Source organism: Camelus ferus, chromosome 7 (genome assembly GCF_009834535.1).
Source record: "Camelus ferus isolate YT-003-E chromosome 7, BCGSAC_Cfer_1.0, whole genome shotgun sequence".
NCBI classification, from domain to species: domain Eukaryota; kingdom Metazoa; phylum Chordata; class Mammalia; order Artiodactyla; family Camelidae; genus Camelus; species Camelus ferus.
Genome location: NC_045702.1, coordinates 25,155,092 through 25,181,653, shown reverse-complemented (window position 1 = coordinate 25,181,653; position 26,562 = coordinate 25,155,092). Strand labels below are relative to the sequence as shown.

The 26,562-nt window shown below is 37.8% G+C and overlaps 1 long non-coding RNA gene across 1 annotated transcript; it reads left to right on the top strand.

The window, feature by feature from the left end:
- The first annotated feature begins 1,076 nt into the window (after positions 1-1,076).
- Positions 1,077-20,974, top strand: LOC116665102. Its single transcript, XR_004321677.1, has 3 exons — positions 1,077-1,086; positions 1,539-1,542; positions 20,889-20,974. It is a non-coding gene; the product is annotated as an uncharacterized LOC116665102 (long non-coding RNA).
- Positions 20,975-26,562: the final 5,588 nt, after the last annotated feature.

Here is a 26,562-nt window from a genome sequence, read left to right as displayed (position 1 = left end):
CCCTGGTCAGATTAACTGGGTTAAAGTCTTGGCTTCACCACCTAGTAGATCTATGATTTTGGTCAAATTACTTATCTCCTTCAATTTGTTGTCTATGAAATGAGAACACAATTATAGCCACATCGAAAGGTTGACTTGAAGGTTTAAAAGAAATTCACGTAAAGAATTTAGTTCATGTTTAGCACTTAGTAAATGCTCAATAAATGTTAATTTTCTTTACTTTCAAATGGCCTACTGAAGATACAGGTGACACTGTGAGAGATGAGAAGGGGGATAAGATTAAAATTTAATTTTTCAAATATTCCTTTGTTTTAAGGAATTTGAAATTGTTTCTTTTGTGTGTGTGCATGTGTGTGATTGGTGCTACAGTCTTTATTTTAATATGATTTTATCTGTTCTGCCTATTGTCCACTGCATTCTTTATATCTTTATGTCAGGTACTTTTTGAATTTATGATAAGGACTGCTAATTGGATTCAACAGCCATTCCCTGCTTCTTCTGAAGTAACAGAATCTTGATTTTTAACTGGCCACTTGTAGCCTATTTAAAAGACTACATTTCCCAGACTCCTTTGCAACTACATGTAACTATGTAACTAAGTTTTGGCCAAAGCGATGTAAGCAACACATGATGAGTGGAATATCCAGGGATCCTCTTCTTTCTCCACCTTGTTGCTTGGAACGTGAATAGGAAAGTTGGAGCTCCAGTAACCATACTGGTTCATAAATCAGCCCACTAAGAATTCTGAGGCAGCAAAATACAGGAAGTCTGGGTCCCTGATGGCCTTGGAGCTGCCGTCCCTTCCAGGGACTGCCTGCTTTTAGAATTTCTTTGTGAGAGAAATATTTTCCTTAAGATGTTATTATTTTTCTTGTTATTTTTGTGACTGTTGTTACATGCAACCATGTCTAATTCTGACACAGACTGCTTTTCAATTACCTTCCTTGGATAATCGACTTCAATTTTCTCTATTTTACTTATATTCCTATCTAAGATTTTCCCAAATATTCTCTCAAAGGGTGGCAGGCACTCCAAATGAATTGAATTACATTTTTATTTTCAAAATATTTTCTATTAATTAGTGGTGTAATATTCTATTAAGCTGGTAGCACAATCTCATTGATTTTTTATGTCACATTAATCCGTCCATTACCCTGGTAATAAGCAAACAAACCAACAATAGTTTTGCCAAATGAGAAGTTAGAACAGTGGATGATTAATCATACATTGCAGAGAATTGTGAAAGAATAACATTGTTAAAAGAGGTTTAAAAAATTTTGCTTCCCTTAGAGTAACTTGAAAAGGGGCCAGTTATTTTAGCGTGGACTTTGTCATGAGAGGTGAGAAATAACGAAAAAGGGGTGTTTGTGTTCGGGTGCTTCAATCACAATGTCAGAAGACTGCCTCCTTTAGAAGCGATTGTTAGTGTATAAATAAGAGGCCGACACGGAGAGAACATAGTAATCAAGATTTAATAAGTGGGGGTCACAAAGACAGCGTAAGTCATTGAGGCTGAATTCGGAAGATGAACAACACAGACCTGTAACCATGGAAACACAATGGGCCAAGGATAATTCTAAACTTCTGATCAGTATTAAATGCCACTTGGAAAAGAACTGAAATGAAGTGCTGAGGACACCCAGACCTACACTTCACAAACATTTCTAAAGCCAAATAAGCAGAGAGATATGACACGTTTGCCGTGACTAAAGGGGGTTCATATTCCAACATTTGTCTAATCAGACACAGGAAGGGGTCCTCACAAAGGATGTGCCAGGACCGTCTTCATTCTTCTGTTGGTATAAAAGGTGAAAAGTCAGTCACTAAAGACATGACCAGATATGTGGGGTGACTTATAGAAATAAAAGAATGTGAACATTTATAGACCATTGAGTCTATAACACTATTGCACTGAAAGAAGGGGCATCATATTACTAAATTTCAACTTAATCCATTTCTTTCCATTAATGACCATTTACTGGCATCTTTTATGTACACAGGACTGCAGTTATCAACAGCAACCTGCCCGAGACTCAGTTCTGATGGGCGAATAATACAGAATCCGGAGGCATGTGAAGATAGCCTTTGGAAAGTAAAATGCTTCTCATCGACTTTTTGATACTCAAGCTCAACGCTGCATAAGGAAAAATCTCCCAGACCTTCATTCACGATATATTTATTACTGTTTTATACACAGTTGGGTTAAATTTGAATCTCTGGTTACCAAGAACCTAGCAGATTAGAAGCAGAATCTAAGTAGAAGGAACAAACCACTACGATGGGCACATTGTTGCTGGTGAGGATGACGAGCGTGATTCCTGAGTCCCTGAGAAATGAATAAACACAAGAAAAGAGATTGGAAAACATTTCTTAAAAAGTAATGAAAACATTAAGGGTAGTAATTTGCAGTGCCTGGCGTTAGGATTTGATGACCCTATATAATTCTCCAGCCTTCAAAGTATTTATATCATATATAATATTATATAATACAGAACAATTGTTGATAACTAACATTATTGTGTTCTTACTATGTGCTAGGCACTGGGTAGGCATTTCGAACACAGTTATTACCTCATTTAATCCTTGAAACAACCGTGTGCTATAAATATTATCATTGCCCTTATTTTACAGATGAGGAGGGTCTCAGACATTTTAATTAATTTGCAATGTGTCGGTAAGCTTCAGGGGGCTGAAATGCGACTTCAAATTCCAATCTCTAGGGTCCCGAAGCTCATGTTTTTTATATATCTGTATGTCACCCTTTACTAGCCTGTGCTGCATCTCAAAAGAGAAATATTGTTTTTAACCCATTTTCTTTTTACCTAGAAAAAAGGTGCACTAATCAAGTTATATTTGCAATAGCTATGTTTATTGAAAGTTTGGCTTATGCCAAGTAATGAATTATATTCGTTGTTTCATTTGCTAGCACAGCTCTAGCAGGGGAACACTATTAGCATCCTGTTCAAGGGCTGAAGAAACTAAGGTTTAGAGACATTTCTCTCGTCCACAGTCATATAACTTTTAATTAGCAGAGTAGAGTTGGGATCTAGAACCAGATATTCTTATTTCCAGAGCATGGGGTCATGGCTGGATGGACAAACACGAGCTCTCTCCTTCACCTGAAGTCAGACTTCCATCCTAGTCTCTCCCAGACTTCTCCAACTCCCTCTTTATTTAGTTCACATAGGCATTTCCCATATTACATTCATTTAATCCCATCCTGATGTCTACTTCTTGGAGAACTTAGACTAACATAACATTTGCTCAAAAATCTGAGACAGATAGATGGTGAGATGTCATTTTGAATTGCCTTAGTAGGTATTGAAAAGCGTAAGTTGAGAAATCCCTTTAATGGAATTCCATTCCTCGGTATCCAGAAGTTTCCATTTCATTGTTAATTTTTTAAAAAATCAATTAAATTGGACCTAGCTCAAGTAGGGTGTCACTCCTATTTTGACAAAGTCCTAAAAGAAGTTGGTGCAGGGCATTGCAAGGTGCTGATTGATGCTCTGCAGTGGGGTTGTTCCAGGTGCACCTGCCTGGGAGCTACACTCAGTGCCTGTGAAACAGGGGCCGGATGCTGTAGGAGGTACCATCCTATGTCATTTATGTTTCATGAGGAAAGCCTGAAAAGTACTGCTCGTTGCCTCTCCTCTTATCTAGCGTGACTCTGTCCTAGGTTCTCACCAGTCTCCCTACCTGTCCTAGAGTTGGGAGATGCTTTGATGATATTTTTCTCTTTACATGTCTATTACAGCAGGCAATTATGATTCTGCTGGCTAAGCCCTGTTTTAACATCACTATGATTTGAATTCAAGTTAAGTGAAATGAAACTTTCACCTCAATGTACATCACTTCTTCAAAACTTTGAAGGAGTCTTTATGAAAAAAAAAATGTTCAGCTCTTGTGGGACTATATAGGTTTTAATTCTGTTGGAGAGCTAACAGTCTTTGACTCTCTGTGTCTCCTAGTAAGTAAATGAAAACTGTTTCTTCTGTTGATGTAAGGCCTATGATTTTATTAACTTGGGTGGTAACCACAGTTGGGCTCTGACTGCCGTTAAGCATTTTATGCATTCATGAATGTAGAAGTGAAAAAACAAATGTATTTATAGTCTTAAAGATTAGGCTGTATTTCTTGGTTTGGGCAATTCATAAATCAGAAAATATAAAGTGTGATAATTTAATAGTAACTACAATTAATGAAAGTAGCTCTATTAGTTCCTAGGGCTGTTTTAACAAACCATTTATCTAGTGGTTTAAAACAACACACATTCATTTTCTTCCAGTTCTTGAGGTCAGAAGGCTAAAATGGGTCTGCAAGGTGGCCTTCATTCTGATGGTTCCCAGGGAGAATCCATTTCCTTGCCTTTTGAGCTTTTTGAAGGCTGCCTGCATTTTTTGGCTCATGGCCCCTTCATCTTCAAGGCTAACAGTGTGGCATCCTCAGATCCCTCTCTCTTCCCCCTCTGCCTCGATCACTACATCTTCTTCTCTTTCTCTGTCTCTGTCACCACACTGCCTTCTCTGCCTCCTCTTGTCTCCCACTTATTAAGACCCTTGTGATTTACATTGGGTCAACCAGGACAATCTGGGATAATCTCTCCACCTCGAGAAGCTTAACTTAATCATACCTGCAAAATTCCTTTTGCTCTGTAAGGTAACACATTTACAGGATTGGAGATGCCCCAAGGCATTTTTTGGAACCATTATCCTGGTCTACCACCGTAGCTTAAAAGTAATAACAATTAAAAACAACAAGAGTTAAGAAAATATAGGCATTCCATATTTGTCTGGGAGTACAGATCCTTAAATTCTGTAAAACGTTTTAGTAATATGCACCAAAGAACTTCAAAATAGCTATAACCTCTTGGTCCCCAGAATATGTATGCATATATATATGTATAATATGCATATTATATTATTTATCAGAAAGGAATTTAATCACAATAAACGGAAACAACTTAATGCATCATAGGAGAATTACTTAAACACATTTTGATATAACCATAATAATGTACCAACAGTATCTTAGTAAAATCATTTTTAAAGGATATTTTAAAATATGGAAAAGTCTTTAAGGTTATTTTCATAAGTGAAAGAAAAATTTACACTCTATTATATGCCATATGACCCTAAAATTCAAATTTACATGTTATAATACTTATAGGCATATTTAGATGGATATGAATGGATATACAGCAAAACTTTTACTACTCACATTTGGGTAATGGAGCTGGAGTAATTTTAATTTTTGTGGATATGTTTCTCTATATTTCCCAGTTTTCTAAGTTGAATAGGTATTATTGCTATGATAAAAGAGAAAAATCAACATGTTTTTAGAAATTTCAGTGATCTTGGCCCACCTTAGAAGATGATAAAGCAGCAGTGAATGGGCGAACTATCGCATTTTAACTGTGACCATCACAAATACTTCTCAATCCTCTGTTATTTCTCAGAAACACCTCAGACTTCTTATTTTTGTGACTGCTTTATTTTGGTGTTGTTAATACTATTCTTAATTCCTTAAGCTTTCTACTTATGTAAAATTTAGAGGATTTATTTTTCCTGTGTGCCGACTTAATTAAACTCCCTTTAAAATGTATTAATGTTGTTATTGGTTATCTTGCTGTCAGATTTTAGTTTATAGAATTACCATATTTCTAAAAACACATTGTTCAAACAGAAAACCACGTAATTATACACACATAAAAGAAAATTTCTGTGGCAAAATCTTATGCAATGTTATCATACAAGGAGATGAAAGCTCAATTAGCCAGAAAGCTTGAGGAGTAATTAAAACACCCTATACCTCAGTTAATAAATGTCTGTGTATTTACTACTTCTTTGTACCAAGATCTTAGAGATACACGGTAAACACATCATACTCTTCTCTACAGTCCCCTTTGTAGCCTAATTTTAGTAACTGGGAGACACTGAAGACATTTCCTTTAGTCATTCCACAGGTCAACAGCAGAGATTCAACAATAGTCTTGCAAATAATTTTCTCTGGAATTCGAAAGCATTCTTTCAGTGATTGCTTTAACATCCTAGTGAGTTATCAGTATTTCATATTTGCAGGTCTAAGAAGGAAGAATCATTCGTCTCATGACAGCAATAGAATAATACTCCTTGGAGGCTGTCCAGGAGTCCTGAGCCACGACCTTTGTGTTTGCAGACAAGTGACTTAGTTCTCTGGGCTTCAGTTTTCTCATCCCTCCACGGAGGGCAGGAGATGGTGGCGAAGGCTTCAAATATCTGAGTGACTCCTCTGATGTCCTAGAGGGAAGAGAGCTGAGATGTCAACCAGATGCTCTTTTGACAATTCGAAAATGTCCAAAAAGATGCCAAGGCTAGAGAGAAACCAGTTAACTGTCTCATGTGAGGATTTGGAGAAATTTATCAGAGAGAAGTGATGACAGAAAAGAAACTTTTTAAAAATATATGTAGAACCATCATAAGGCTGTTATCCAGTGGGCTAGGGTCAGAGGGTCTGGAGAACATAACCAAATGCCAGGCAGACTGCCCTACATAGAAAAGGCAAATGCTGTAGATGCTGGGAAGCTGAAGGGAAGAAGATACTGGCTCCATAGAAGACAGGACAACTCAAACTAACATGGAATAGGCTGGCATACACAAGACGGAAAGCTCCCTGGCATTGGTACTGAAGAAGAATCCAGAGGATGTGATACGCTGTGGAAACGATTTATGGGTAGAGTGAGAGACTGGCCTGTAAGAGTTTTATCATTTTTAGAGTCTATTTTTCAATAATCAGAAAAATACCATTTTTATGAAGGAAGAGAAGCAGACAGTTAAATATTATTTTATGTTATTTTTAATTTTAAATGCATAGAAAGGCAGTTTGGGGAGTGGAATCGGATGACTGTTTTAGTCAAAATTTTTATTCATCCTGAAGTGTGTGACTTTGATAAAGTCACTTGAAGTCTCTAAGTTTCCTCATCTGTGGTATCCACTAGCTAGCTATTTCCTGATTTGCTGTGAGGTCAAGTTAGGAAATACACATACAGGAAACCTGCATGTGAAGCCCCTTTGCATTGCTGCAATTGCTAGGCAGACACTCGCTTCCTGTTACTAGTATCCTCATTATAACCTCTTTAATTGATCATGCAGTAGGACCTTTGTCTACTCTCACAACCACTCTAAAAGGATTATTCATCCCTATTTAATAATTTCAAAATGAGGTTGGATGCAGGTTAAATTATTACTTATATCTAAACCCAGAATAGGACACGGACTTTCTCCTCAGCATAAAAATGAAGATGCTTTTCTCAGCTGAAGGAGACATTTCTATGACCTTCTTTGTTTCAACCTACTGTGCTTGAAATTGGTGTTCAAGATTCCTGGTGTCTGATGTGTCATTTGATCTGCAAATGGGTGAAAGCTGAAAAAATGACATAGAGAAGTAATGGGGCTGAAACTAAGGGGTAATTCACAGGGAAAAAAGGAGAGAGTATTTGTAAATTGTCCAATACAAGCCAGCCCTGGAGTAATTCGGACTGAGTTCAACCGCTTGATGAGCAATTATGGGATGGGGGATCACTTAATTTGACATAGATTTTATCAGACTTTAAACTGTCTCTCAGAGAGGTCACATTTTCAATTTCCCCAGTGGGTGAAGGAAAAAGTACCTTTCATTACCTTCAGACATTTTTCTCTTCACTTTTTTGTGAAGGACTGAAATTTCGAGAATGAAAGTAAAAGATACATTCTATATTTCCCGGCTGTCGGAAGTAGGAGAAGAAAATAGAAGGCAGAAGGAACAAATAAACCCCAAAAGAGATGATACAAATCCTGCCAAAAGCACATACAATAAGAAGAAAAAAAAAAACCCAGAAATGTTACCTGAGCTGTCAAGAATATTTACCACTTAAAAAATGCAATTATCATTATTAAGGAACTACAGAAAGCCGTAGGGTGTGATGCACCCAACTGACCACTGAGATGTGGCCAGCTCAGAGGAGTCTGGACGTGTTGTCTCTGAGCTGGTGCAGGACACATAAGTATAAGGAATGGCTCCAATTCCTAAAAAACATCTGTAATTCTTGGTTGATAGATTGATAGATTTCACAAGAAGTGAAGAAAACTGTCACAATGGAGATTCATGGGAAATAAAAGTCTTAAAGGTTTTGTGTGGGATTATGTTCATAAAATTGTCATAGCATTAATATTTTTCACTAAGTACTACTTTAAAAGGTAAATAGGACGATAATTGGAAAGGAAACGTATGAGTCATCAAAGGAGTAGTGTTGGAAAGAGTAGGGTGATTGGTGGATATGTTTTTGAAGCAGAAATGTCAAAAATTGGATTGTTTATATAATAATCATGACCATAGTAAGTGATTTTTATTTAATGAGCAATTGCTTAGACGAAGAATATCAAAATTTTTTTTTGGAAGGAAATGCAATATTCCGCGAACTTTGTCATTGTACTAACACTTGGCAGTGGGAACGCCAGAGTACAAACCAAGAAACTGGACTTACAAGGCACGTTTACCAGCAAGCAAACATCACAAGTAGGCAAAAGCAAAAAAAAATATCACTGGGAAAAAGATAGAAACTTAATTGAGTTACCTTTTCCCCCCTCTTTCTGGAATTAAAAGGCCCCTAAGCAACACTTCTTTATTCTATTTCTCTAAACTTTCTCTGACCTTCTTCTATAAATGCTGGCAAGCTTCTGAAAAACTCCAGAGAGATATCTGAGCTCCAATCTGACTAAGAGAGTGGAGGTTGTTCATAGTTTTGTTTCTCATGTTGTGACCTCCTTACATTGTCATGTGTTCAAGTCTTAATTTGTTTGAAGATTCTCTCCCTGGTATACAAAGATGTTTAAATTAAGTGTCAGCTGGAAAGGACCTCTAATCTCGGAGGCAGCACCATAATTTGGCTGTAACCATAGACACGGAGACTAATTCTCCTGACACTTGGCAATCCAGAAAGAACCCACTTTGTTTCTCCCGTCTCTTGCCTTCTCTTCCACCTGAGTCTCTCTGACTTCTCTAGACTTTTGTCACTCATACAAGGTCCAGTTTTTCTGAAGGCAAGTTTCACCATCTCTGTGGATAAGGACAGTTCCCATGGCCAGACAGTGATGGATTCTCAGCACCCCTCAAAGCAAGAGGCTTCTTTTTTTCCAGTCTCTTGAGAATGGGCCATCTACAATATACATATTCAATTGTGTCTCATGGTAACATTTGATTAAACGAAGTCTCTGCGTTACCAAAGCCCCTCCCCAAGAGAGTAAGACACACACGAGAGTAAAGGGGTGAGAGCGAGCTGTCTGATCATTCATTCTCCTGATGTCTCCTTACCCTCACACACACTTGATTGCATCCATTTGAAGGGACTTTGTGATGCCATCCTAATAATAGCCTTTGAATTGTTTAGGCAAATTGTAGACTCTTTTTTTTTTCCAACTTGATATCAACCAGAAAATAAGCCAGTAATTTCCTGTACCTTCTGAAGGATGGAGAAACTGAGCCAACATAATATTAAAAACATCTTGTCAATTCAGTTAAAAAACAATCAGTCTTGTTCCCTGCTACCATGGCAGAAATCCTAATCTTATAAAATTTGGCTTTTCATTTTATTTTCACTTCTTACTAGCTCTTGTTTTTCTGTTGCTTCTTTAAAATCACCGAGAAAACGTTTACTTCTTATCTATTTCACTGGGTGGTTTTGAGGATCACATGAGCTAATGTACGAGAAAGTGCTTTGAAAAGTGCAAAAACAAACCAACAAAAAACCCTTTTGTAATTGTGGAGTGGCATGTTTTAATAATAAGTGCTCATTTGATTTTTTCCTCTTTTTAATCAATGTAGGTTGAGTGCCAGGGACTATTAGTAATACAGTCAGTGTTTAATCTCCCCTTTTCCTTCCCAACTGGGATGGCAACGTGCGCAGCTGAAAAATCACATTCCCAGGCTTCCTTGCTGACGAAGGCAGCCACGCGTCACGGTTTTGATCACCCAGGTATAGGACAGAACTTACTGTCTAGGATGTGCGGGAAATCTTACCAGAGTGACTAAACTCAGCTGGTGAGTGCCCTTTATCCTCGCTTCCTGCTCCTCTTCCTTCATGGATTGTGGATGTTTGGGGTAGAACTACAGCCGTCATTTTATGACCCTGTGGTGATTTTAAGGCTGGAAACCACCAGAAAGCAAAGTGCCGTGGAAAAGCCTAGGGGTGCCTGGGTCACTGGTCACACCTGAAGTGGATGCATCAAGTCCTGGCGTATCCAGCTCCAGTCTGGTCCACGCTATCTCGGGGGAAAAAATCTCTATCTTGTTCAATTCACTTTTTCCCTGTATTTGTGATTCACAATCAGGGCGGTTTCTAACAGGAACAGAATAATTGTATCTATAGTTTCCATTACCTGATTTTAAGTACACATATATCCAGTAGTAACATTTGCTATTTCTCTTAACATTGCACATGTATCAGTATTTGTCCCAGTGGCATTTGATATGCAACATTCCACTCTTCCTTCTCACAAAAACCTTTTCTTATCTTTTATTCTTCAACTCAGTAAAAGGTATCATGATTCCCTTAGTCAGCGGAACCAAAATGTGGGCTCATCCTTTTTCCTCCTTGGAGCTATTAATGGTACCTTCTTGTTAGCAATTCTCAACTCTGTATTTGACCTTTAAACCTTCTTTATCTTTTATGCAATTGCTACTGAGCCTTTCAGATTGCATGTAATTTATTAGTTTTAAAGTTTTAAATAGCTCCTTACTATCTAGTGGAGTATGTCTCTGCTTTTCCCTTATCATGTCACACATAGAAAATGACATGTATCTTGGGGTAAATGGGTGAGATTACTTGTCCTGAGTGACTGGCCAGCGAGTCTCTCGAGAGCTGAGTTGTTCCTGGAATGTGTGCCTATAACAGATTCAACCTAGAATTTGAATGTGGCACACTGGGAAACTTTGGCCTAGAGGATACAAAGTCAAAATACTGTAACATGTCACACAAAGCTCTCCCAGTCTATGCCCTCCCTTCCAAATTTATCTTGAGCTGCCTTCCATTTCTGCTCTTTCCCTTACCCTCCCTAATCCATGGCAATAAATATCATAGATATATGATGTATTATATATGTGCATATATGTAAAACATACTAATATATGTTTTTGTGTGTTTCTATATCTATATCTGCATCTACATTTTATCTGTGTCTCTCTTTCACTCTGGCTATTCTGAAGTTTCTTCAAGAAATATATGTAATTTCCATCCTCCTGGCCCCTACGTCCTCATGTCATCCACATCTCCAGTGCGCATGTTGAATATCAACTTGTCTTTTCAAACTCAATTCAAGCGTTGTCTCTTCTGTGAAGTCTTTCCTTCTCTGTCCAATGTAATTGATCTTTTCCTCTGTATACCCATTGATCCTTGTTAACACTTCTGTAACACTTCACTGCTTTTTTGTTAAAGTATTGTTCTCCCTGTACAAGGCTCTCGACAAATAGAAGTCAGAGGCCATGAAATATTCATTGTTGTGCTCAGCATCTAAATACAACAGTGCCTGACTCATGGTAGATACTCAATAAATATTTGTCCAATATTGTTTGGTGACTTAAAAAACACTTTGAGAAATTGTTCAGAAAAGTTAGACCATATTTATAGATCTTATAGACAGAAAATTTTCCAATTTACCCTGCTTAAGATTTCAGTGTTAGTTAAAAATAAAAGCCCCCAATATTTGTCACCTGTATCTGTCTCTTGACTATTGTACCCTGTGGCCTGTGGTTAATTTTAAAGACAAACACTACATTTAAAATAAGTCTTGAATAATTTTGGCTTTTGCCACTCTGGTTATGGATAAAGCCTTAAAACGTAAGGCTTTAAACTTCCTGGCTCTTGCATAAGGAAACAGATGTTCCGCTTCCTTGAAGATATATGTGTCCCTGGTATTTCTTGACCACCATGAGCTTTACTACTGACCCTTCATACAAGTCACTTGGCAGTACTTTGAAGTCTAAAGCCTATCCCAAGAATGATGATGAATCAGAGTAAAAGCAAGAAGAATCTGATGATCCACAGAAACATCCGCAGATTGAGTAAATTTTTGTAGAATAGTTGGGAACAAGTAATTTTCCTTTCCCCCTTCCCCCTCCATATTTAAAAAAAAATAGATTTTCCATAAATTTACATCTTAAATGCTACTTCATAACACAAAGATGCTTACATCCCTAAAGAAAAAGAGAATTCATCAGGTCTTTGCCATTAAAGACATTTATTGCTGGAGGGAAACTGACTGCATCTATCAAAATTTAAAATGTACCTCCATTTAATCCAGCAATTCCTCTCGCTGTGTGAAATGTAATACAAGGATATTCATGAAAGCATTGCTTGTTAGTAGCAAGAGTAGGAAAACGAATGTCCCTCAGTGGGGGCTGATTAAGTGCATTATGCCATATCCACTTTTACATGGACTGATACGGAAATACCATAGATATGATAGAAACTTTAAGCTATGATATTTAGTGAATAACCAGGTACAGTGTGTCTAGCCTGCTGCTAGTTACATCAAAAAGCAGAGTATGTATGTATGATTTTCAAAGGTATAACACTTCTCTAGAAAGATGCACAAGTCACTGGTAAAAGTTTTATCTCAGAGAAGGGGGGCCTGGTAACTATGGAAGAGAAAAGAGATTGGGATTTACCCTCCATTGTTTATATATTTTACCTTTTGAATACCCTACCAAGTGCATTTATTACCTGTCAAACAAACAAAGAGACAGACAGCGGGAATGTATTTCAAAGAAAACATGTTCTTATTTCAAAAGGAATGATATTCTTATGTCAATGACAAAGTCTCAACATAGAGATTATGTGGTAAAAGTTTAAGACCACAAAACTTATCTCTGAACAGTTACTAATCAAGGGTCTATGCTCTTGTCTAAGTGTGGTGTGCTTTTCATTTAAAAGAAAAAACAACTCTAAATTTCCATAGCTTTATCAATTCTACAAACTTAAAATATAGCATATGATCTCATTTTTATTTTTGCATATATGATTTTCTTCCCAAACTAGATGTCATCTTCAAATCAGTGACATTATTTGCATTTTTTAATGCATCAAAATACTTAATATAGTTTCTTATATATGGCAGGAGGTCGAAAATGTACTTACTGATTGTGCAAGAAAGAGATTAGTAACGGTGCTTAGCATCTTCGTAATCCTTACCTCTAGCTGCGTGAAATCAAAATGTAGTAATTTATTTCAGTGCCTGCAAACAAAATCTTAGCATGTGCCACCTTCTTTAGCATTGAGCGATCTTAGTGAGTTATTAGCTATTAACTGGATTTATGGAGTGTACTCCTCAAATAGGTCTGTAGATATATTCATAAAACTATGAAATAAAGATGGAATTCTTGCTGTTAAGGTTTATAATGAAGTCATCTAGAGGCAATTCATAAAAGCAGGTAGTGGATATCATCACACATGTACACCCCGCTGCTCCTCATCTAGTTTAGGAAGAAGAATGAGTGTAATGTTCCTCTTGCTTTAGCATGCTTTTCTTTCCTAACATCCTGTCATCACTTTTCATCCTTTATAGCCTTTTTTAACTGATGCACTAGAAATTTTGAGAAGTCTTAATAAATGCTTGTGGAAGAAATGAATGTGTACAGGTTATCCTACCTGTGACTTAAAATGTCAAAAAGCCTTTTGGAGCAAACCATAGATGGATTAATCTGGATTAGTCATTTTGCATGAGACCTTCTGTTTCTGACAATAGAACAAGAAGGTGCTGGTGCTGGAAGAGCTCAGACAGGAAGGGGAAGAAAAGGAGGAAGAGGCAGGGACAGTGCACTATATGTCTCTGTTCAAAACTTCTTTGGGAGCAGGGAAATGCACCAGAATGGCCCGTTTTCAGGAAGAACACATGACATGGTCAAGTCACAGCACAGTGAGAACACTGGTATCTGGTGGCCTCACTGGTCCTTTCTAGGGAAGGCTTTAGGGGGAAGAAATGTGGTGGGGCAGCAGCGATGTCTTACAGAATTAGAATTGTTTGAGAACAGACATGATTCATGGGAATCCCAGAAGTAATTAATGGGAATCTACATGGCTGAAATTTTAGTTGATGGGATGACAAGAATGAAATGAGCTATTACCATTATTCTGTTTCTATCAAAATCATAGGTCAGGCTTATATAAACAAATGTAGATAAGGCACACTCAAACTTACGTGAGGGAATTTGGTAAAGAAATACTACCATGGGCATATATTCATAACATGGCAACTATTTTTTTTTCTGAATTAAAAAACATTAGCCTATTATTCTGGCATGAAATCAGGATAGGCTTTCTGTTGTTTGATCAAGTGTTAAAACTCGTGATGAATTAATATCATCTTTGTAACCAAACTTCAGGGTGTTTTCCTAATAAAAATGTTTTTGTGTTCACAGAAACAGATGGAGTGATAAGAGATCATTTAATAGGCTCTTCTATTAGAATTACTAACCCTATCCAACTGCCTAGCACACTAGGAAATGGCGAAAGTGGAGTTTTAAGTCAAAGGTTTGGGTTTCGGTTAAGACAATGGAATTCTTGACATGAACTTCAACAATGACCACATTAGCGTCACACATTTTACAAAATTTTACAATAGTTGGTTGCTCAGTTCCTCAATAAAATAAGACAAAAGCTTTAAAAATACTGCATATATACATATATATATACACACACACACTTGTGTATGTGTTCCTTCATTTACAAATTGGAAATATGTAACGTTTATGATCTATGCTGAGTTCTTGGGTAAAATCCTTTTTCCAATGTGAAGGGAGCTGCTTTCAAAGCAATGCTGTACTTTTTGTATTTTTCTTATTTAACCACCAGGCATTCAATGTTTGCTTGAATCATCAAAAAATTTATTTCAGACGGCAACTGACATTTTCTCATATTAAAAAAATAAATCCTTGAGTTGACAGACATCCAACAGTAGGAGGGAAGGCTTGAGCTGACAGTTGCTTCCTTGCACAGGCTTTTAATTACAGAGTCAGCATGCAAGCGTCAGAAGCCCCCAGGAGTTGGTAGCTAACACTGACTGGCTTTCAATCCGTTGCTAGAACAGTAACAGAAGGAAGTGTGGCAATTATTATGTTTCAGTGGGAACATGGAGAGTATATACCTGCCCCGGGGCCAGGAGTCATAGTTTTACATAGCAAAAGGAAAAAAAGACTCATTTCACCTATTTAGCTTTATCAGAAAATGAGTTGCTTCCCATAATTAAAATTTTTAAATAATCAAGACTTAGATTTTATTCACTCTAATATTTAAGCCATGTAGATATTTAAGTCACATCTTTTAAAATGCACATTAGATATTTTCCCATCTTATTAAGCACAGTATTCTAAGCAAACCATAAACTTCTCTTAGGCAATGCAGTGGTGAATTTGAGTTATTTCAGTTTTCCTGTGAACACAATGAGACCCCGTTTTTCTAGTTCTGGGTCTTATAGCAGCTATTTTTTCTCCGCATCATCTATCAGCACAAGAGTCTGGTGGTTTTTTCTAAAAGATTGTTTTCTGTAATCTCGGGACAGAGATAACCAAATGTGTTAAATTTAAAAAATTCATTTCCTCATCATGGTAAATCTGGGGGATTTTATCAGAGGTTCGAAAGAGGGCTTCTTTTCCTGTGAATTCAAGGATTTTATTATTGCCGTCTTTGCCAATCAGTTCCCTGAATATTTACAAAGCATCTATTATGTGCCAGGCCTGGGGGCGGTTGCCAGAAATGTGTCCTTTGGATGAGCAAAATGCCCCTGAACTCAAATAATTTGGAAAACAATGAGTATGGGTTTTGCTATTTCTGCCCAGGCCATCCACACTTCCAAGCCTGGTTAGGAACTCTTGCTTTCCTTAAAGACTGTCTCTCTCCTTCTGCATCAGCAGAGGATGGGACGTTGACCTCTCCAGACTTTCAGTTTTGGAATCAGAAGCGTAGTGTTTTCTATGGCTTGTCACCCTTCACAGGGCCTTTAGATTCTACTGGGAGAAGTCCTAAGCTAACTGTATAAAGAACTCTGGTCCAGATTTCCACATAAAGAAGCTTGTCTGGGGGTTTCACACTTAGAGTAACGTGGCTCATTAGTTTCTCTGTGAAGTTTGTCGCCCTGTCTGCTTGCTCACAAATGAAGGCCCTGCATGAATTTGGGCAGACCAAATTCAAGAAAATATATAGGAAGACCAAACATAAGAAAGGAGATAAGGGAGTTTTGTACCATTGTTTAGCCTTAAACCTTTCATGGAATAAAAAGATATAAACTAATGTACTACCAGACTCCTGGTCTTACAGCTTCTCCTAACCTTTCAATGTTGTCTTTTAGGGAAAATCAGTAGTCAATCAGTCAAATCTTGGTTCTTTTTAGAAGCCCCACTCTTGTCCCATGAAGTTAAAAATCTTTGGGCTCCTCCACTAATAACACCAAAAAAATTAAACTTTCTCAGGTGACTCTAATTAATGTATAGCACTGAATTTGATTGAATTAAAAGGCACAGTGACCAGACACTGCTTTTGCAAATTCCTAATCTAAACAGGCATTTGATGTTTTAGTTAATCTAATTTCTGAGACAATTTCACTTAAGCAGAAAGTTGGAACAAATATGATTGAAAATAATCTTTGGAAAAATTGTAAGTCAAAGACAACATATCAGAGACATATTTTTCCTCCAAATGGGCTAATCACAGACTACAAGATGTGAAAAGAGTGTGACATGTTTTGACATTTCAACAATAGCTATTAATCAGAGTCTCATATTTTACTGTTAAAAAATTGTTATTTAAGCACCATTTGTTAACGATAATTTTTCTGGAAGTCTATCCGTATGTAATCTAACAATGAAAATAGTTCATAGTCTATCTTGAATTATACATCAAATTGAAAAAACCTTTTGCTAAAAATAATCTGGGACAGAGAAGATATTGTGCAAGACACTAAAAATGTATGCTTGGGAAAGGAAAGTAGGTGAGCTAGTTTCTACCTCTTTTGATTTTTTTTTCTTTACAAAATTTTCATGTAATAAAAAGTGCAATTTACCAAAAAAAAAAAAATCTTAGGAAATAAGAAAGTTACATCAGTTCCTTTTGGCCAATGTGGAATCTTTAAATGAAAGCATTATAACTTCCCCCTCCAGGGTGCTAGAATTCTTTAGGGAATAAAAATTTTAAACCATTGGAACTGGGAGAAAATCACTTTCTAGGTTCTTTGGAGAAATCTATAATGTATCCTTAAATGTACAAATAAATCACATTATGACACATCAGAATTATGTTCAAGGATAGTTCACTTACATTCTGATCAATCTTGGGGGGAGCTGTTCTGGTAAAATTAAAGTGGTTTCATACACTTAAGAAAATCTAGAGTCTGAGTGCGTTCCAGATATTTTCATGTGAACAACAGTGTCTTAGGATCTTGAAGATTTCAAGGAAGAGAGATGCTCAGGTTAACTTAGCAATGAGTCCTCATCTGTAGTCAGATGGGGAGGGGTGGCCCCCGAGGATCTCATCACAGGCAGCTGAGCAGCCCTCCTGATGCCAATTTGTCCAACTGACATCAACAGAAACGGAGCACAGAGCAGTGGCTGAATAACCTACCAGGGAGCGTGGAGCTGGATGTCTCAGAACCTGCCTTCATGACCACTGAACCTCACTGCCTCTCTGTGAAATCTCAGAGAAGCAGAATCAGTTAACAGAGACCCTATGGGGAGCGTAGAAAACCCAGGTCTGTAATTGAACTTTGAAATCCACTTAGGAGCCAGGACGCCAACTGTAAAACTTTAGAATTTAGTTTTGTATCTTTGTACTTGTGTATTTACCTTATCCAATCTCCTGAAAGCATCAGCTGCAAAATAAAAAGAGAAGAGAAAACAGTTGCTTTACAAATATGCTGTTATAAAGCACAGTTGAGTGAGGAGAAAATATTCCCAGTCAGGGCGACCTCTGGGCAGAGGGAGCAATTGGGTTTCTCACTATTGTGCAAAAGGTCTGTAAGAAAAGCCTTTATGCTTGACTCAAGACGGCCAGCATCTAAACTCCACTTCACACGTAGAAGCTGGGAAATTCCAAGGAGGCTGCTTTTCCCCCCTCCCTTCTTACTTCCTTCTTTTCTTCCTTCCTGCCTTTCTTTTTTTCTCTCTTTCTTTCTTCCTTTGCTTCTTCTTCTTTTTTTTTTTTTTTCCTAAGAAAACCAGCTCAAGCTGGAGGCAGTTTCTCCTCCCAAGGTGAGAATTTGTTGCAGGAAGATGGCCTTCGGGTTGGCTGGGGCTCAGATGAGGCGCCCTGAAAAGGAAGGAAGGAAATGGAAGAGGCAGATCAGGTCTTAAAAAGGATTGTGTGCAAAGAGAAAAGGACCAGTTTTTGACCTGCTGTATCCAAGAGTAGAAATTTAAGGAGGAGGAGAAATAGCTAAACACATCTCTATAGTTTCTGATGCATCACCATACGGAGTCCCCAGGGAGCCCTGTTTTATTGTGGTCATATTAAGATCTAAGAGCTATTGTCTGCTTTGCCTACCTACAACTCTAACTGAATTGGTAGCCTCTAACATCACCTTTTCCAGGATGCTTGATTTATGGTTTCAGGAGAATGGACGGCAACCACCTTAGAATAAGAAGATTATGGAAGCTATTCTGGAATAGGGATTGCAAGCACTGTAATAAAGCAATGTCTGGGTTTGATGTATTAGACAGAGAATGGAAGAGGAAATCAACCCTCTTGTAATCAACAGAACTTTGTCACACTTTCTCAAAGTTAAAAATGCAATTTAAACATCCTGAATGATTTATCTCCTTGAATAATCATCAAAACCTCTTTATAGACCTCATCTTTGTTCTGATTTCCCTGGCTTTCTTACCTTTTAAATACATACCTAAATCTCAAAAGGTGATGGGAAGGGATAAATTTGGGAGCTTGAGATTTGCAAATGTTAACCACTATATATAAAAACGGATAAAAAACAAATTTCTCCCTGTATAGCACAGGGAACTATATTCAATATCTTATAATAACCTTTAATGAAAAATAATATGAAAACAAATATATGTATATATATGCATGGCTGGAACATTGTGCTGTACACCAGAAGAAACTGACACATTGTAACTGACTGTACTTCAAGTTAAAAAAGATTTAAAAAAAAAAAAGAAATCAGATGTCCTTATGAGGTTTGTTCTCCTTGGTTAAAGGCTCATCTTCCACTGTGGATCTTAAAGCAATTCCTAAAGATGCACATGGGATAATCTTGGGTTGAGCTGCGCACTGAGACGTCAAGAAATGAGATTTGGCAGTCCCTGGCCTCTGGTTGATAATCACCTCATTTTTTCCTGAATATACACAAAAGCCATGTTTCAAATTTCGTCGTCTATTCCCCACCCTGCCCCACACACAGCTGAATTAGATTTAGGCAGTGTTATGTGACATATCCAGAATGAAAGAGTGTAAGAAACTCTACTTTAAATTTATAGGCTGGAAACAAGTTTTTGTCGTTCCTATCTGTCACTCACAGTTTATTTAGGAATCAGAGTCCCTCCTAGAAATGGAGCCGAAGTCTCTGATGCTCATAATTAGACTGAAAACTTGTCAGCAGCTGAGACCAGGTCCCTTGGAGACTGGGCTGCCAAGATCAAGCAGGTCTGGGCAACACTGCTATAAGCTGTTTGCTACAGGAATTTCACAGGTATTACTATGTCAAGTATGAGGCAAGAGGACATTGTTTCATGGTTAGAAAATATATTGAATTATCACAGGGCTTGCAGACCTTGGGGGCTGAGCAGAGATTTAGGTTAATGAGATAGTCTGCAGGAGCCAGTATTAGGAAATAATTATGCCCACTTTGATTTTTGTAGCAGATCATCAATCACAGAGGCTAAAACAAGGAGTGTAGTTCCTGGGTTTTCACGTTGAGATCACACCTGCCTGTTGACAGCAGGGTAGATGTGCCCTACCTTCTTGTTTAGGCTTAGGGGAAATTGACAGGGGTCCAACCAGCCAGGTGTTGTGAAGCACAGTTAAATGAAACTGAAAAAAAAAAAAAAAAAAAAAAATCTGCATTAAGCCAATGAGGGGCCTCAAAGATGGCAGAAGTTCCTACCAAGCATTGATATTCCTCAGAATCCCAGAATTCTTGCTACTTGTGAAGCTACTAATAAAGTATAAAAATAGAAGCAATGCCTCAGACTAAGCAGAGACATCATGACCCGACCTTAGCTATGAACTTGAGGGCCGAGAGGTGAGGCAGGGACATCCCAGACTCCCGGCCAGCAAGTGCTGGGGGAGCTGAGAGGTAGATCTTTCTCCTGGGTCACCTCTCCCTAACTTTCCAGCACCCGGGGCATCCCATGGGCTCCACCCCACCCCAGTTTGCTTTTCTAAGAGCAGGATGTTTTCCAAGTGAGGCTGTTGACAGCAATTTAGCAGGAGCCCCTTGGCATTTTGCAGACCTCAGCATGGTCGAGACATTAAGAAACACCTGGACTCCAGAAAGGAAATACCTCTTTGTCTGCCCCCAGTTTGTTCGAGCTGCAGTGAGGAAGGACAACTCCTGGCAGAGTGCAGTCAAGAGCATAAAAAAGGCCTAACACCTCTCCTTCTCTCTCAGAAGAAGCAAGACTCATGGGGCAGGGGGAAGAGAGAAGTCAATTCTGATGTTGCTGTGTTGGTTTTTTGGATAGTTACCAGTGTTCCAGTCTCGAAGTAAGCTCATTATCATGCTGATTATAAACACACACATGTACACACCCTATACCTATATTCATCCCTGTGTGTTGTGCATCTACACCGTAACAAACGTTTGTTGACTTCGTTATATATAATAACATATTACATAATGTAGATCCAAACTGGGTAATTTTCAAGGTAATAGAAGAGAATTCATTTTCTCTTCAACAGATATTCACAGAACAGTCACAGTGATTCAGATACGGTTTGGGGTGCCAGGAATTTAAGTCAGACAAGGTCCTTCCCCTCATGGAATCTATTTTCAAGTTTGGGGGAGACACAAAGTAAACAAATAACAATATAAATGAATTCCAGGTAACACTAATTGCTAGGAAGAAACTGAAAACAGAGCAATATAATTGAGAATGTCTGGAGTGAACTTGGGAGGTTAGGCAAGACCTTCAGAACAAACTTCTATTGAAATCTGAATAATAGTCCAACCATACAGGTATCTGGAAGAGACAGATGTGCAAAAAGTCTGAGGCAGCAGTGAGCCTGGCTTTTTTCAGGAACTGAGGGAAGGCTCTGGAAAGAAGGAAACTGGTGAGAAAGTTGAAGTGTTGAGCTGAAAGAGGTAGGAAAAACCAAGTCACTCAAATGTTGTAGACAATTGTAAGAAGGAAGGATTCTATTCTCACAGCCATTAGAAGCTACTAGAGAGTTTTAAGCAGGGGAGTGACATATTCTTATTTATGTTTTAACAAGTGAGTCTTTCTTGGTGTTGCCCAGATAAAGTTGAAAGAGAGATAGGGAGATAGCTTTTGGAGTTTCAACCCCACCAAATTAGAGCAGCTTAAGAAATACTTCCGGCAATCTTTCTATATGCCCAACAAAGTGTAAAAGGACATCTTTTCAAGTTCAAGGTAGATCACCCTATAATCGCACCATCGATTCACAGGAAGGTAACAGAATCTAGAATCTCTACAATGTATCATTCTCAAAGCCTAGACAATCAAAAATTATTCAGCATGCAAAGAAACAGGAAACCATGACTCACAGTCAAGAAAAAAAGTCATTAATACACCCCACCAAGACAGCCTACATATTAAATTTAGCAAACAAATATTTCAAAGTAAGGTTTCCAAAAAATTATGGAAAATATGTTCAAATAATGAAAAAAATATTTTCTTGCTAAGGGAACAAATAAGAAATCTCAGCAGGGAAATGCTATCTATTAAAAATTGCAAATTCTAGAACCGAAAATTATGAGAACTAAAATGGAAACACTGACTGGGCTTAATGTAAAATTTAGGGGAGTGGAGAATGAATCAGCGATGTTGAAGATACAGTGTTAACTATTTTCTAGTTAGAAGAACATAGAGAAAAAATTGGAGAAAAACAAAATGTACTTCAGAAATATGTGGGGTAATGTCCAGTAGTCTGGCGTACATGATACTGAAGTCCCAGGATAAAAAAAAAATGAGAACAAGTAGGGGAAATATTTGAAGACAAAGACCAAAACTCCTTCAAATTGCTGAAAACCTAAAAATGGAAGAAGCCCAGTGACCTCAAGCAGGATATTCTTCCAGCAACTTATTCAGCAGCTCAGTCAATTTATTCATTTAATACTTGTCGAGTACTTGCTGTGTTGGGCAGGAGGGAATATACATCTGAGCATGGCATGGTCCCTGCCATAGGCAACATTCCAGGTCTATAACACCCAGTTCTCTAACCACTAGCCACCTGTCACGATGGAGCACTTCCTTGAAATGTAAATGTAGAGAGTAGAATATGGTGAAATGGCAATATTTGGGATTAAATTAAATACATTCTAGAAATTAATTTCACCTGTTTCTTCATTTCTTTAAACTGTATTGGTAGAAAAATGTTAAATTACACAGGTAGTTTGCACGATATTTGTGTTAGAACCAACCTAGGAGGTCATTATCTAGTTGGTAAGACAGGGTCCATACAAGTAGCTAGGTCTTAACGCAGATACACTGGGGCTAGATACTTTTGCTAGTATTTTTTTTTACTTCGTTAGTACCATTTTCAGTTAGTATAGTTTTCTTTGTTTCTTTTGAACTAGCCTTAATTTGCATTTCCAGAGAGGAAGCAGAAAGACAGTGAGTAACAGAGGATGTCTGTCATTAATAATAACAATAACTTATTCTGAACTCAGGATAGGACACGTGGGGTTTTAAGGTTATCAGTTTGGACGACTTCCCCTCTTTATCTCATGATCCACATCACTGAAAGTAGGTATGACTTCGTCTGCTTAGTACTTAGATTTCACATGGTCCTCTCAAATATAAAATGAGGAATATTAGAAATATTTTAAAAGCTCAAGTGTTGCGTACAATGGAACTTAACAGATCATTCGAAATAGAGTAAACTTCACTTTTATGTTCTACTCTTTCAACATTTTTAAACTTTTATTTGGTAGACACATTAAATTAAGGGGAAAATTTTTACCTCTAGTCACATAAACTCTGCCCAACAAAACATTTTTAATTGGGCTAGATTTCATGGGTATTAATCACTATACTCTTAAAGGAGAACTATTAAAAAGAAAATGTTGAAGTGATTTATTCATTTCCTTGGGCACGTGCTACACGGCAAAGACTACTTCAGCACTGAAACGCCACAGTTGACGCAATCTGTGTGATCCTTGCCCTGAGGGAACCAGCCGTCCTGTACGGGGTTATTTCCTTTGCAGAGTTAGGTTTGCTCCTCCACAAACGCTTTGCTAAAGTTTGGTCTTTGATCTTACAGATTTCAATTTTTCAAAAGTGAATAGCTTTAAGTTCTCTCTTTGGGAGCTTCCTCTTTTGCCTTCCTCAGATGTGACTCTCCCTTCTCAGATGCAGCTTTGCAGGTTAGCGTGCCCAGTGGGCCGTGGGGCTAGCGGGTGGTGAGATGGCTCAGAGAAAGAGGGCTCCTAAAATCGATTAGAAATGATGGGGGCTAAACGGTTCACACTGACAGTTTGCACGGTGATGATTTCCTGGCGTTCGTACTTTGCCAAACTGTGAGATACTTAGGAAATCACCACTGCAGATTTTGCGGTCCCTGGCAAGGTAACAAGGCCAGACTTAAGTGAAGACACCTTTGCTGGGAATACTTTGTTCAAACAGATATTCTGTTTCCATCTCCAGAGCATGCCTTGGCCCAAACAGCGTCTATTTCCAGCCATATACATATTTATAAAGGACACTGCAAATCTGCTGCTGTGGTACCTATAACCATAAACGGTGTTCTGACAGATGCTCAAAGGTGGGAAAAATCTATGAGGAAAGTATCTCAACAGGATTAGAATCTGAGTTGCTTTAGGAATCAAAGTGTCACATATGAGACATCCATGCAAAGTTGGATGGGAAAAATGAGCGAAGGCATCTTCTGCTAACATTCCTAAATTTCCACCAAAAAGACCAAGGGCATGTAAAATCGTGTTAAAGCCCACAACTGTGTTAGAAACTAGGAAGAGGTGTCAGCCACATCACAGAAACATCAAAGAATTCTGCTGGATATAAACGCTAAATCTGCTTGGTTATTCTAAGAAAAAAATGGCATCGGGGAAGGAAATAAAGGAAGCTCTGTAAGAATACAGCCACCCTTCCTAAGGAGGAGAAACAATTTGGACCCTAATTAACCAATATTCAACACTAATATTTGAGACAAAAGCACAAAAGGGCCAAATTTAATTCTGCCAAGCAGGAAGTTTGAGTATTAGTAACATCAAGCAGAAAGTTAGCATGAGCTAAGGAGTGGATAAATAACTAAAGGAAAATCCTGTTGTATATCCATACAATGGAATACTGTTTAGCAATGAAAAGGGGTGAACTACTGATGGATGGTACAACATGGATGAAAAAAAAAATTTGTGTGAAGTAAAAGAAGCCAGAGGCAAAATGTTACATAGTGTATGATTCCATTTATATGAAATGTCCTGAAAAGTCAAATCTGCAGACACAGAAAGCAGATTAATGGTTGCTTAGAGTGGCATTTGGAATGAAGATAGGTTGGAAACCTGCAAAACTGATCTTTTGGGGGTGATAGAAATATTTTAAAGCTGGATTGTGATTATGGTTGCACAATTCTATAAATTAAATATCATTCAATTGTACACTTAAAACAGATGAACTTTATGATCTATGTAATATAGTTCAATAGTGCTGTAAACCAAAACAGAACGCAAACGTCAAATGGCAAAAAATGTCACTAATAACGTGCAGGGTTTAAAAAATTCAAATAAATATCAACTGGTCTAAATTAAATAGAGTTTAGGTAGATAATGGAGGGTAAGAGATAATCACAAGCACATAATCTAATATTTGAGATCACTCTGTTTGTAAACATAATTATGCTTCACACACGAGGCCGAAGTGTCCTGTGCTCACTGTCCCAACCCCAGTCCCCTCTGCTGCTGTCGTCACATTGGTGTGTTTCTTTCTAAGCATTTTTTGTACATTTATAAATGTAACCATATAATGTATAACTGGTCTGTTGTTTTCTTTTTTATGTTATTACAAAAAGTGTATATCAAGATAATGTTGAGTTCATTAAATGAGTGGGGAAACCTTCCCTCTTTTTCAAGTCTGTGGAAGGATTTGCAAAACATGGAAAATAACTATTCCTGAAAAGCACAAAGTCACCCAAAATACTCTCTTTGCCTAAAGATTTAAAAATATCACCCATCCATTTTTTTTTTCCAAATTATCTCCTCTCTTTAGGCTCTCCCCTTCATCTTCAGTCAACCATGAGTGCTGAATGGGTAGACTAGGGAAGGAGGCCAGAGTTCTACCCCATCGTCCTGCTGGAATCACAAAGCTTGCACCTAAGGGAACGGCTGGGCTGGGCCTTCACCATCACGACCTTGAAATCCAGGGCTTCTCTCTGGTGCCTTCTTTTTCCTTGAGCACTGGCTCTAGGTGTGATGGACACCAGGGAACTGTGCACCTGCCACAGATGACCCCTGCCATGGCTAGTTTGCTCCAATAAATGTTGTACTGGGTCTGGTATGGACACTGCTGGGTCATAGCACTCCTTTGTTTTTAAACACATGTGAGGGTGTGTTTATGAATGTTTATTGTGAAAGATTTTATAATAACAAAAATATAAATATTATAAATGTCCAACAATTGAATACTGATTAAATGAGTAACTTATACATATTAAAAAATATGACAAAATGAATGTGAATCACATTGTTCTGAGGAAAAACCCTGCATTTTGCTAATCCTATAACCCATATCCATTTTATCCTTCCTTCTTTCTTTCTGACCAATTTTGTTATGAACATTCAATAAGTAATTTTTTCCCATGAAGTTTGTGTCATGTTACTTCAAGGGATTGATAACAAAATCTAATCTTACTAAAGTGACTTTAGTCACTTCATGATTTTGCCCTGTATCTAAAATCTTCAGTGGTCTCTCTCATTTAAGTTGTTGGTCACACAGACTGAGTAAGACTGCAGATGACTTGGTGTTAACCAAAACATATGCCTTGCAGAAGTGAGGTTGAAGTATATCCTTCTGAATAGATGGCCATTATCTTTAAAAAGAAAAACTTGGGGGGAGGTAATTAAGTTTATTTATTTATTTTAATGGAAGTACTGGGGATTGAACCCAGGACTTCGTGCATGCTAGGCATGCACTCTACCAGAGCTATACTCTTCCCCCATTATCCTAGCTATTCTGGAAATGTTAAGACTTGAGTTAAGAGTAAACGTGGGCAGTCAGAGGTTTTAAAAAGTTGCAGTCTGTGTTCACCTAACTCAACTGAGTAGCCAAACATGCTCCAAACGAATAGGATTTCCTCTCAAGGAAACCCATGGGGTGTGGGGAAAACGGCGAGATGTCGGTCAAAGGGTACAAATTTTC